Genomic DNA, 13,360 nt, shown 5'->3' with positions numbered 1-13,360 from the left:
TTGGAGGGGCCGACCAGGTGCAGACTCTCAGCTCAGGGAACTGGGGTTGGACTAGGGACTGGTGAATCCAGCAAGGGAAGAACCACCCCTCAGTGCATGCCGTGCACTAGAAACTTCTACCTGAAATAGCTGCTTGATGTTGGCTGGATGTGTGGACAGATGGACAGACAGGTGAAGAGAAGAGTCGCTGCAGGACTAAGCCTAATCTCCTGGCCTCAAGAGCTGAACCTTGCCCACCATACCAGGTTGGACCACCTCTTTGGCTGGATATCTGTTCTTTCCTCTCCCCTCTGTGCCTGATCCAAGTCCTTGCTGACCACTGGGGCTGGTGTCCAGCAGCAGGAATGGGTCCCGTGAACTTTGCACAGTGCGAGAGGGCTCTGTCTTCCCCACTGGGGGACCCTGACCTCAGCCTGTCCAGCTCCAGAAAATAGGAAGGATTGGGTTGGGGGGATACACGCCTCAGGAGAGTGACTGACTGAAGCCACATTCCACAGGCAATCCTCTTCTGGCACCGTCTGTGCCTTCTGACACCAGGAAATGGGAGTTTTTGAGAATTTGTTTATTGTTTTAGTAAATAGCATAAATAAGTTTCCACCAAGCTCTGAACATTGGCTGGTCAGTCAGGATGGGCATGAAGCCACTCTTCGCCAGGGCTGTTCTTAGTGTGTGCCCTACGACCCTCACCTAGAGCAATGGTACCACAGGACCAGACACAGAGGGTCAAACTTCACAAACCACATCCACCTCCAGGTCCCATCCTAGTGTCCCGACCCTTCCCACTGCCCCCTCACTGTTCCTAGGCTACTCTGCACCGGGGGGCAGCGATGGGAGGAACTGGGCTTTTGGAGTCATAGACCATGGCTCAAGTCCATCCAGGGCTGCTGGGCCTGGTTGTGTGCCTTGTACCCCAAAACACCTGGCAGATGGGGTTCTGTTTCCAGCTGTGTGTCTCCAGGCCAGAGTTCACCCAAAGGTTCTGTATGGGCAAGTAGGAGACCCGGTCAAGGCCCTGCTGTTCCTCAGCTGTGTGAGCTCAGAAAAGTCATGGCAACTTCTCAGAGCCTTGGTTTTCTCGCCTGTAAAATGAGGGTAATAGTGACATTTGTTCTGCCCACCTGGCAGGTGTGGGTCAGCGACACATGGGACCGGACAGTGCTTCATGAACTACAGAGACTTTGGCCCATTCGAGGAGGCGCTCCCCCAAGGCCCTCTGTGGCTACATCCCGACCGCCGGGCATGCCAGCACCCTGGCCAGCTCCTCTCCTGGGACCTGGCAGGGCTTCGGGACCTCTCGATCCTTTTATTTCTCCTTCAAGACCTCTTCTCAGGTTGCTGTTAAATGTTTTGTTTTGTTTTGTTTATTGATTGATTTTTTTTAAAGGTTTTTATTTATTTGACAGAGAGAAAGACAGTCAGAGAGGGAACACAAGCAGGGGGAGTGGGAGAGGGAGAAGCAGACTTCCCCCAGAGCAGGGAGCCTGATGCGGGGCTCGATCCCAGGACCCTGGGATCATGACCTGAGCCGAAGGCAGATGCTTAACGACTGAGCCACCCAGGCGCCCCTATTGATTGATGTTTTAAAAATTATTGTAAAAAGAATCAAAAGAACTGGTTAAAAAAAATCCAAACAGCTTTCTGAGGTGGAAGACAAAAAGGAGAGGTCTCCCTCCTACACTGTTGGTGGGAATGCAAGCTGGTGCAGCCACTCTGGAAAACAGTGTGGAGGTTCCTCAAAAAGGTGAAAATAGAGCTACCATATGATCCAGCAATTGCACTACTGGGTATTTACCCCAAAGATACAAATGTAGGGATCCGAAGGGGTACGTGCACCGTGATGTTTATAGCAGCAATGTCCACAATAGCCAATCTGTGGAAAGAGCCAAGATGTCCATTGACAGATGAATGGATAAAGAAGATGTGGTATATACATACAGTGGAATATTATGCAGCCATCAAAAGGAATGAGATCTTGCCATTTGCAACGACATGGATGGAACTGGAGGGTATTATGCTGAGCGAAATAAGTCAAACAGAGAAAGACGTGTATCATATGGCCTCACTGATATGAGGAATTCTTAATCTCAGGAAACAAACTGAGGGTTGCTGGAGAGGGGGTGGGGTGGGAGGGATGGGGTGACTGGGTGATAGACACTGGGGAGGGTATGTGCTCTGGTAAGTGCTGTGAATTGTGCAAGACTGTTGAATCTCAGATCTGTACCTCTGAAACAAATAATGCAATATATGTTAAGAAAAAAAAAACAAGAAGAAGATAGCAGGAGGGGAAGAATGAAGGGGGGGAAATCGGAGGGGGAGACAAACCATGAGAGACGATGGACTCTGAAAAACAAACTGAGGGTCCTAGAGGGGAGGGGGGTGGGAGGATGGGTTAGCCTGGTGATGGGTATTAAAGAGGGCACGTTCTGCATGGAGCACTGGGTGTTATGCACAAACAATTAATCATGGAACACTACATCTAAAACTAATGATGTAATGTATGGGGATTAACATAATAAAAAATTTTTTTTAAATAAATAAAAAAATAAATAGCTAAAAAAAAACTAATGATGTAATGTATGGTGATTAACATAACAATAAAAATTTAAAAAAAAAAGGAGAGGTCTCCCTTCCCCAAGCCCCTCAGCCTTACCCTCCCGCAAGCCAGCTCCTGGCTTGGACGCCCCCACCCTGTCCCACTCACAGAAGGCAGCTTGCACACACACCACTGAGTGCACACAGCATCCCCCTCAGCATAGAACGCCGAGCCCCCTTGGTCATCTGTGGGCCCCAAGATGAGTCTGAACCCACCTGCTAGGCATCTGGGGCCGTTACCTGTGTCCTCCCACCTGGGGATCGAGGTGGGGGGCTGCTGGTTGCTGTGTCTCTGAGGGAGGGAGCTGACTGGATGGCTTGATGGCTTTTTCTGAAATGTCAATAAATCACAAATCTCTGCCCGATTCACCAGGATAGATTCAGTCACTTCACGAACTCTAATCCTAAGAAACATAGCCCCCTACCCAGCATCATGCCCTTCCCATGGCAGTTACCAAATATAAAGCCCCAGTGGGAGGCATCTGACTGAGGGGGTGGGCATGGGGGGGTCGGGATGGGGGGTGAGCGCAGTGTTCTCTGGAACTTCCTAGGAGCTAACCCGCTGGTGGTGGGGGCTGGCTTCTGGTCCCAGCCCTGTCCTGACTGTGACCCGAATGTGACCTTGGAGGAATCGCTTTCCTTCTTTTTACCTCAGTTTCCCCACCTTTACTAACCAACATTGACTGAATTCACTGAGCTCGGCACTTGGCTTATATTAGGCCTTTGAGTCCTAATACTCATTCTGTAAGGTAGTTACTTACTGTTATTGTCCCTTTTTTTGTTATGGATTTAGAAACTGGAGGCATGGAGGGGTCAAAGAATGTCCCTACAGATCACAAGACAGAGCCACAATTTGAACCTCAGCAGCCTAATGGCAGCCCCTGTGTGCCAACCCCTTGTGGTACATGCCTCGGGCTGCCCCCTCAGGAGGCCGGACTGGGGGGATTCTGTGGCCCAGTAGGAGCCTGGGGCCAACTTTTCACAAAGGACTTGGGAAATGGGGAGGAGAGAGATCCTGAAGAGCACCTGCTGGATTCCTGACATTCAGGGAGGCCCTGGAGCAGGGGGAGAAGGCAGGGAATCTCTCCATGCTGATTCACAGAGTGAGAGCCCCCAGAGGCATGGCCACAGGCTGGGGTCTAGAGCAAAGGCCAGGCCCTTCCCTCCAGCCCCAAGATGGCCATGGCCTCCTCTTTCTCAAAAATTCAAAGCCCCAAATGGCCAGCCCTGCCAGCCCTGTCCAGAGCACAGGGGTAGCATGATTGAGCCTGTGCCATGCTAGTGCATTGCTTGAGGGTTCAGCTGAAGACTCAGCTTCAATGCACTTTCCCTTCACTATGGTTCCCCTGCAGGGCATGGGACCTACAGACCCCCACTGCCAGGGGACCATCAAAACTAGAGGTCTGCCCTGCTGTCCCCCATCCCAGACATGGCTGGAAAGGGGAGGCCCAGGAGACCCTGGGCACCATGGTGAGGAGGGGACAAGACTGCAGTCTCTGCCACGCCACGTACTTCCTGGGGGACCCCAGGCAAGGTCTTAGCTTAGGACTCATGGTTTCAAGAGACAGAAACCCGAATCCAGCCAGCTCAAAGAAAAGGAGTTCTACTGGGAGGACACTGGAACTTCTTACCACCCATGTGCCTCAGGGACAGTTGGAAGGACTCAAATACCACAGGGTGCTGCCCACCCCTCCCCGCCCCATCCCTGCATCTGCCTTCCTGATTTCTTGCATGTGGGAAGAACCGGGCTGCCATGGTGCCAGCCTTCACCAGAGGGGGGCTTTTCCCTGCCTTTGTTCCAACCTGACAAGTCCCAGAGAAGGGCTTTGATTGGCTAAGTTCGGGCCAGCTACCCATTCCTGGCCCAATCAGGTCTGCCAAGGGCCACATGACAGAGGCAGAGCCACTGGCCCCATGTGTCTAATCATTGCCAGAGAAGGAGACTCACTAGGGACAAAGAAGCCACTCCAGTTGGCGTCTGGAGCACCTCTCTGATACGATCTCCTCGCCAGTGAATGAGGCTGATGTCAGGGCCTCGTGGGTGGCTATGAGTTATTGTTGAGATAGTATGTATGTAAAGTGTTTGGTGCCTGGAAGTACTCAACAAATGTTAGCTTTATGATTGCTGCTGTTGCTGTTAATAGGATTTGCTCTGGCCGAGGAAGACCTGAGGTTCCCACTGAGAAGGCTGTTGGTCCTGCCTGAGCTTGGTTCTCCTGAGACCACACCCTGGCCCTGACTTCATGCACACGGACATGCCTGAGGCAGGCAGGGAGGCCCTCCCTAGCTGCACACACCTCCCAGGCCTCAGCTGCACTGTCCATCAAACAGGACAATAATCCGGACTTGCTTTCCTCTGCTACAGTTGGTGAGGAACAAGCAGGACAACATGAGTGGAAGGGAAAATTGCAAAGTCTTATTAGCAGTTTATTATTGCTGTTATTAATTATCATCTCTAGAAAACTGCTGGGATTATGAGCCTGTGTTTTCTTCACGTTTTCTCTAATGACCATTACAATGGGGAAAGCCAAGCAGACTTAATTTGCTAATGCCAACTACTAAATTATGCAAAAGCAGATCTACTAATGAATTTCTCCCCTCTGGCTGCTGATGCTGATTAGTTTTTTTCTGGTGCCTCGTTGGAAGGAGAAGGAGGGAAGGAGCCCCGGTGTGTTCATCGTTGCTCCTCCACATCCATCAGCCTTCTGCCTGCACACGCCCCCGGGACAAGGGCCTCATAAGATGTGACTCCCCATCCTGAGAGGCATCAAGGGGGCAGAATTGACTTTTTGGTGACACAAGGTAGTTTTTGTCTTTTTCAGTTTGTAGAGAACCAAATAGCTTGTCTCATCAGGAAGAAAAAGGTCACTATTGAATTAATGTGAGCCCGCAAATGACTTCTCTCTCTGCTCTATTTCTGATGACTATTTATAGATCCCAGTCCCATCGTTGCAAATGAGAGACACTTTCCTCCTCCCCCATCCTCCACTGCTCCTGCCCCAGCTCCTGGAGCATGACAGTCATTGGGGAAGCTCGGATGAGGCTTTGGGTGCTGGAGCTCACATGCCCACACCCTCTCATCAGCTTCCTCCTGAGGACAGCTGCTTCTTCCCCTCCTGCCTGTGAGCTCCTCCAGGGCAGAGGCTGGGTCTGCATGCCCAGGGCAGGCCTCAAATCCATCTATTAGTTGTAGTTCTTCATGGCAAGCTAAGAAACACCTTTGGCTTTCCAGGCCAAAGAAGGTAATTTACCTGAAAGATCCAGGCAGCTTATAGATGAAGAGAAAGGGCTAAAAGAACTTTTCCAGCTTTGGAACAGCCTGGGGACCCAGGTGACAGGAAATGTATTCTTAGGGCACAAATCTTCTCCAGGTGTTTTTTAGGCCAGGTAGTTCAAATCCCATGGTACTCAATGTGTGACTGTGGACAAGTTTCTTAATCTCTCCAGGTTAATTTATTCTGTGAAATAGGGATCACAGAGCCTTCCTATAACCCAGATGCCAGTTGAAGCCTTGCTATTCTTTGAAATTTAAATTAAGTTTGTGGCTGAGGGTTGCTGGAGTGGAGGGGAGTGTGGGAGGAATGAGGTGGCTGGGTGATGGACATTGGGGAGGGTATGTGCTATGGTGAGTGCTGTGAATTGTGCAAGACTGATGAATCACAGACCTGTACCCCTGAAACAAATAATACATTATATGTTAAAAAATAAAAATAAAAAAAGTTAAGTTTGTGGGGGCCTCAGATCTCTTGTCAATGAGAAATCCGATATTTGCCCCCACAATCTGTGACTCCTTGGGGATGGTTGCCCTCAGGGCCACCTCCTGCCCCTGCCAGTGTCTGCAGTTTGAGTGAGACTCCTGCCTCACTCCCCAGTCTGTTCTTGTATCTCTGCTGAGTGCTGACCCCAACATGCAACTCAACCCCTCCCCAAACACTCCCACCAGACAATCTTTACTGAAGTAGAGGTGGGGGGAAAGGAGGTTTACACTGCCCATCACAAATACCCATATATGGATTAAATGATTTTGTAAGGTGTGTGTGTGCACTGTGAAAGAATTTAGGACAGTGGCCAGTACAGAGTAAGTGTGTCTAAGGGTTACTGATTATTACTAAGAAATCAGCCTCTTGCCATTTTGTCTCATAGTGCCCACTGTACACTACTCTTCTTCACTCTTCTCTACACTATCCACTCCCACCCAAAATCCCCTGGTATTTCTTATATAGAGCAATGGATGATTTCTTTGCTTCATTGTCACCTTCCAAAACAGGATATTACCTTCCACCTCCAAACCACTTTATAAAAGAATCTCCTCCCACAGCCAACTACATATTCAGTGGTGAAAAGCTGAAAGCTTTTCCTCTAAGATCAAGAACAAGATAAGTATACCCACTCTTGCCACTTTTTTTTTTTCAACATCGTATTAGAAGTCCTAGACACAGCAATTAGGCAAGAAAAAAGAAATAAAAGACATCCAAATTGGAAAGGAATAAGTAAAATTGACACTATTTATAGATGACATGATATTATATAGAGAAAACCCTAAAGACTCCACCGAAAACTGCTAGAACTAATAAATGAATTCAGTAAAGTTGTAGGATATAAAATCAATATGTAAAAATCTGTTGGTTTCTATACACAAATAACCAACGATCAGAAAGGGAAATTAAGAAAACCATCTCATTTCCAGTTGCATCAAAAAGGATAAAATGCCTAGGAATAAATTTAACCAAGGAGGTGAAAGACCTGTATCCTGAAAACTTTAAAACATTAATGAAAAAAATTGAAGACAACACAAATAAAGGAAAGATATACTATGCTCATGGATTGGAAGAATTAACATTTTTAAAATGTCCGTACTAACCAAAGCAAGCTACAAATTCAGTCCAATCCCCATCAAACTGCCAGTGGCATTTTTCACAGAAATAAAACAAATAACCCTAAGTTTGTATGGATCCACAAAGGGCCCCAAATAGCCAAAGAAATCTTGAGAAAGAAGAACACAGCTGGAGGTATCACACTCCCAGATTTCAAATCATAATACAAAGCAACAGTGACCAAAACAGTATGATACTGGCATCATCAGAGATAATGGAACAGAATAGAGTCCAGAAGTGTACCCACAGTTACATGGTCAGTTAATCTATGACAAAAGAGTCAAGAATATACAATGGGGAAAAGACAGTCTCTTCAATAAATTGTGCTGGGAAAACTGGACAGCTACATGTAGAAGAATGAAACTAGACCAGTTTTTTTTTTTAAGATTTTATTTATTATTTGACAGAGAGAGACACAGTGAGAGAGGGAACACAAGCAGGGGGAGTGGGAGAGGGAGAAGCAGGCTTCTCGCCAAGCAGGAAGCCCAATGCAGGGCTCGATCCCAGGACCCTGGGATCATGACCTGAGCTGAAGGCAGACGCTTAACAACTGAGCCACCCAGGTGCCCATGAAACTAGACCAGTTTCTTACACCATACACAAAAATAGACTCCAAGTGGATTAAAGACCTAATTGTGAGACCTGAAGCTATAAAACTCCTGGAAGAAAACATAGGCAGTAAGATCTTTCACACTGATCTTTAGACAACAGAAGCAAAACTAAACAAATGGGACTTCATCAAACTAAAAGCTTTTGCACAGCAAAGGAAACCATCAACAAAATGAAAAGGCAACCTACTAAATACAAGGAGATATTCGTAAATGATATATCCAATAAGGGGTTAATATCTAAAGTATATAAAGAACTCATACAACTCAATATAAAAAAAACAATTCAATTAAAAAATGGGCAGAGAACTGAATAGACATTTTTCCAAAGAAGACACACAGATGGCTGGCAGACACATGAAAAGATGCTCAACATCACTCATCATCAGGGAAATGCAAATCACAACCACACTTGAACACTAAGAGGCCATTGTAGGTTATTAATTGGCCTAATTTCAATATTATTGTGTCTCAGGGAATAGGGAGGCCCAAGGAGTGGGAGAGAGATGGGGGAATGACTGGTCAGTGGAAAGTCAGAACAATCACATTTATCGATGAAGTTTGCTGTCTTACATGGGTGCGTTTGGTGGTGCCCCAAAACAGTTATAATAGTAACATCAACGATCACTGATCACAGATCACGTAATAAGTATAATAATAATGAAAAGATTTGAAATATTGCAAGAACTACCAAAATGTGACACAGAAACATGAAGTGAGCAAATGCTGCTGGGAAAATGGCACCAACAGACTTGCTCGATGAAGGGTTGCCACAAATTTTCAATTTGTGAAAAACACAGTATCTGCAAAGTGCAATAAAGTGAAGCACAAAAAACAAGGTATACCTGTACCAACATCCTACAAAAGATGGTCTAGAACAAAGGAAGTCAGCGTCTCGCTCAGGAGATGTGCAGAAATTTGAGAGACCCTCTCTTTTACTCTTTGCCTCCCCAATCTTATTCTCTACTCCCCTGTACCCTCTCTCATTTTATTTTATCCCTCTTCATTGTTTCTTCTTGCTTTCTCTGTATCTCTCCTACTTTCTTTCTTCCTCTCTTGATGATTTTATCTCTGGGGCTGTGAGCAAACTTTTTTTTCATTTAAATTCAATTAGCCAACAAATTAAACAAATATGAGCCACAAATGTGAGGAAAGAAACAAGCGAGGCTCATCCACAATCCCCCACCCAGAGATAACCACAGTGAACATTTGGGCAACACCCCCCAGTGTTTTCTCTCCACGTGTGTGGATGTATATCCATGTGCTTCCCAACAAACTGGGATCCTATGTAGATGGAGCTCACACACCCTAGATACTCCAGAGAAGGGAAGGTCTGTGGAGGGGCTGGGAAAAGAAAGACTTTCTCCCCCTTGAGAAAGGGAATGAGAGCCAACCTGGGATCATTGCTGGCTCCCCAGGGCCTTGATCTTCCAGGACACCAGCCGCTCCTTGGTCCCCTTTCCTATCACATTGCTGTCAGCGGAGAGCTTAGCTGTGAGGGTCCTCAGGGACAGGGCCTGTGGCAGAGAACACATGTGCATCCCCAGCTCGGAGCGGGCTTCCAGGAGGAGGCAAAGTCTGCAGACACAGAGAAGCCTCTGGATTATGGAGCAGAGGTCAGATTAGGGTGTGTGTGTGTGTGTGTGTGTGTGTGTGGTGGGGCGTGCATGTATGTAATATGTTTGTGTGTGTGTGTGTGCACACTCACAAAGACTCTCAGGTCTAGTCCCAGCAGCCACTGTGTGGGCACTGCCTCAGCCACACAACTGTCTTTCCTTTAACTAGAATCTGGACTGATTCCCGTTCTTGGATGTACATCAACCTTTGATCCCACCCTTGGTTGAGCTGGGAGAGCAGCCTGGCCAGATGCATTGGGAGGACCTGTGGGGTTGGTGAGAGGCATTTAGGTTGTTTATAAACTTTCATAATACAAACAGTGCATTTCCAAAGTCTTTAAAGTATAAGAAACCCAAGTAGCCAAGATCATAGAATAATGTCAGACATTCTCCCTTATCCTGCCCCACTCCAAGTCCACTGGCTGCAGGGGTGACCACTAAAAATAGTTCAGTTAGTATCCTCTCAGAGTTATTTTTTACCTAGAAATAGAAGCCCATAAGAGATTTTTTCAACACACCAGTCTGTAGTGTTCTGTAACTTCCTTCTTTTATTTGCTCACTCACCAAGGCGGCATAATATGACTAGGTGGGGTAAAGACCATCAGCCTTTCTACAAACATCCATGAATATGTACAAGAGCTAGGCACTGCTCACCATCATGACCAAGAGAAGGCAGTTTCCTGAGTCAGAGGGCCCCGGGCTCAGAGCCACCCTCACCACCCCCCCAGCTGCAAGACCTTGAAGGATCAGTCGATCTCCCTGAGGAGAGATAGAGACTTACCTCTCACGCTGTCGTGAGGGTTAAGGTTTGGCAGAGTGCCCAGCACACTGAGGGCCCCAAATTATGGAAGCCACCATGATGATCTCAAAACCCGACAAAGCCCTGAGAACAGTGGGAACAAAGCCTTTTGTGGTCCAGAGGTGGTGAGCTTCTTTACCCCATCAAGCATCAGCTTGTTTCCAGTTTTTCTTCTGTTCTTTCATTTATTCCACAAACACGATCACTTTCTCCTGTATATTTTTCAAATCACTACATTTGAAGCATTGTTTGAAAAAGAGGCCAAACTGATGAACTCAATACTGAGTCACTCTGGGCAGCACGTGGGATCTCTGACCTTGCTTCCTGTCTCTAAATCAGAGAAAAATTAACCTGTCTCTGCACCTGCCCTCGGTTGCCTAGGGGACAAATAAGAAAGTTCCTATAAAAATGCTTTATAAACTCTGAAGCCCTACAGAGACCCCTGAGGGAATCTTGTGATGTACATGCTGTGGCCCTACTAGAATGTTCCTCCCAGGATGGCAGAGACCTTGGGCTCAGGAAATGCTTGTTGAATAATAAATGAAACGTCCCTCCTGAAAATAAGAAAATGAAGGCCCTAGGTAGGGTCTCTAGAATGTTTAACAAGGGAAGAGGAGGGAAGAGGGAATGCTGATGACACCCAGTGTGCTCTCTTGTCTTCTCGTCTCATTCTTTCCTTCCTTCCATCCTCCTTCCTTCCTTCTTCCTTCCTTCCTTCCTTCCTTCCTCTTCTTTTATTCAACACATACTCTGTCCCCTGATTTCTTAGGGGGAAGAGAGTTACAAGGACACTGACATCAGCTCATTTTTGTACACACTTCACAGTTTACAAAGCACTGGCCCATGATCACATCTATTTTCTCACTTGACCACTGAAATTCAAATTGAATGGAGCTGTCATGTGTTTCATTGGACAGCCTAATACCCAGTTTCTGGGAGACCTCCTTTGGCCCAAGCCCTGCACTCAGACCCTCCCAGTGACCCCTTCTCTGGTCTCCCTGAAAGTCTTCAGAAATGGCCCGAGCACCCACCCTGGAGAGAGCCCCATGTCAGACCATTTGGGGGTGAGATGAGCTGGCAGGGTCAGCTCTGGAGAACCTCCACTTGTTCAGTGGGAGAGAGGGGGACACATCCATCTGCAGCATCGTGACAAGGTGGGAAGTACATCCATTATACAGATGTGGAAACTGAGGCCTAAAAAGTTACACAGTCTCTCCAAAGTCACAAAGCACCATTTTCCCATTACTTCCACCATCCTGCTTTGTTCCTTCTTGTCCCCTCCCACTTCTTCCCAGGTTTCACTGCTGACCAAATCTCAATATCCTGAATATTTAGGAACGCCTGGGTGGCTCAGTCAGTTAAGCATCTGCCTTCGGCTCAGGTCATGATCCCAGGGTCTTGGGATCGAGCCCCATGTCGGGCTCCTTGCTCCGTGGGAAGCCTGCTTCTCCCTCTCCCACTCCCCCTGCTTGTGTTCCCTCTCTCGCTCTGTCTCTGTCTGTCAAAAAAATAAATAAAATCTTTTAAAAAAACAAAAAACGCTGAATGTTGGGAAGGAAATGCTGCTAAGTGCTTCCCTTCCTAGGGGCCATTCATTCTCTTTTTCAAACAGTATTTCATCAAGAGTCTTTTGTGTGTCAAGCCCTGGGCTGGATACACTTAAATCACCTGCAGTCGTGCCCTTGGCCCAACAAGGAAGTCTTCCCCCTCCCTCCCTCCTTCCCCCATCCCTTCCTTCCTTCCTCCTTCCCCCCTCCCTTCCTTCCTTCCTCCTTCCCTCCCTCCTTCCTCCCTACCTCCCTTCCTTCCTCCTCCCCTTCCTTCCTCCTTCCTTTCCTCCCTCCCTTCCCTCCTCCTTCCCTTCCTTCCTTCCTCCCTTCTTTCTTCTCTACCTCCGTCTTTCCTCCTCCCTCTCTTCTCACATTTCTTGAGCACCCTCAGAGAGGCAGGCCTTGCACTAGTTGCTGGGGATTCTCCTCTGACCTTAGAAAGTGCCGTCCTTGCTCCCATGGGCCTTTCAGGAAGACCCTCACTGTCAGGGAGGAGGGTATGTGCCCTTGGCTTTCTCTCCTCTTTGACATAGTTTCAGAGCAAAGAAAAAGGGAAGCTCTGCCCAGCGAAGCTCAGTCGGTTTTCTTCCCCTTGGTGGAGGGAGGAAAATCATTTCATAAGCCAGCCCGCCCTCTGGTGGCCACAGTTGGGGACCAGCCGTATTTATTTCTATTCACAAAAGCTTCTGGCAGAGACTGTGCCCTGGAATGTGGTCCGGAGGACCCAGCCCTCACTCTCCCGGACCTCCAGGTGCTCAAAGTCCCCTCCAAGACCACGTCCTCCCAGAACCGTCCACCCAGCTCACATCAAGTGTGTGTACTTGGTACTTCCCCCTTGTCACGATGCTGCGGATGGGTATGTCCCCTCTCCCACTGAACTGGAGGGGGTTCTCCAGGGCTGACCCTGCCAGCTCATCTCACCCCCAAATGGTCTGGCATGGGGCTCTCTCCAGGGTGGGTGCTCGGGCCATTTCTGAAAAATGGATGAATGAATTTCAGGGAGACCAGAGAAGAGGTCCCTGGGAGGGTCTGGGTTCATGGCCTGGGCCACGGGGCTTGGGGTGCTGAGGGTGATCTCCCAGAGGCTGGACATTAGGTTGCCAGATGAAAACACTGGACAGCCTAGTTAAATGTGAATGTCAGATAAACAACAAATGAAAAATTCAGTATAAGTATGTCCCAAATATTGCATGGGACCTAATTAAACTAGAAATGTGTTTGCTGTTTATCTGAAATTTGAACGTAACTGATGTCCTGTATTTTTACTTGCTAAGTCTGGCAGCCCTCCTGACCCTCTAGCAAAGGCCCTAAGGAGCCCATC

Source organism: Phoca vitulina, unplaced genomic scaffold, assembly GCF_004348235.1.
Source record: "Phoca vitulina isolate PV1807 unplaced genomic scaffold, GSC_HSeal_1.0 scaffold30, whole genome shotgun sequence".
NCBI lineage: Eukaryota > Metazoa > Chordata > Mammalia > Carnivora > Phocidae > Phoca > Phoca vitulina.
Note: the sequence above shows the minus strand (reverse complement) of the source record.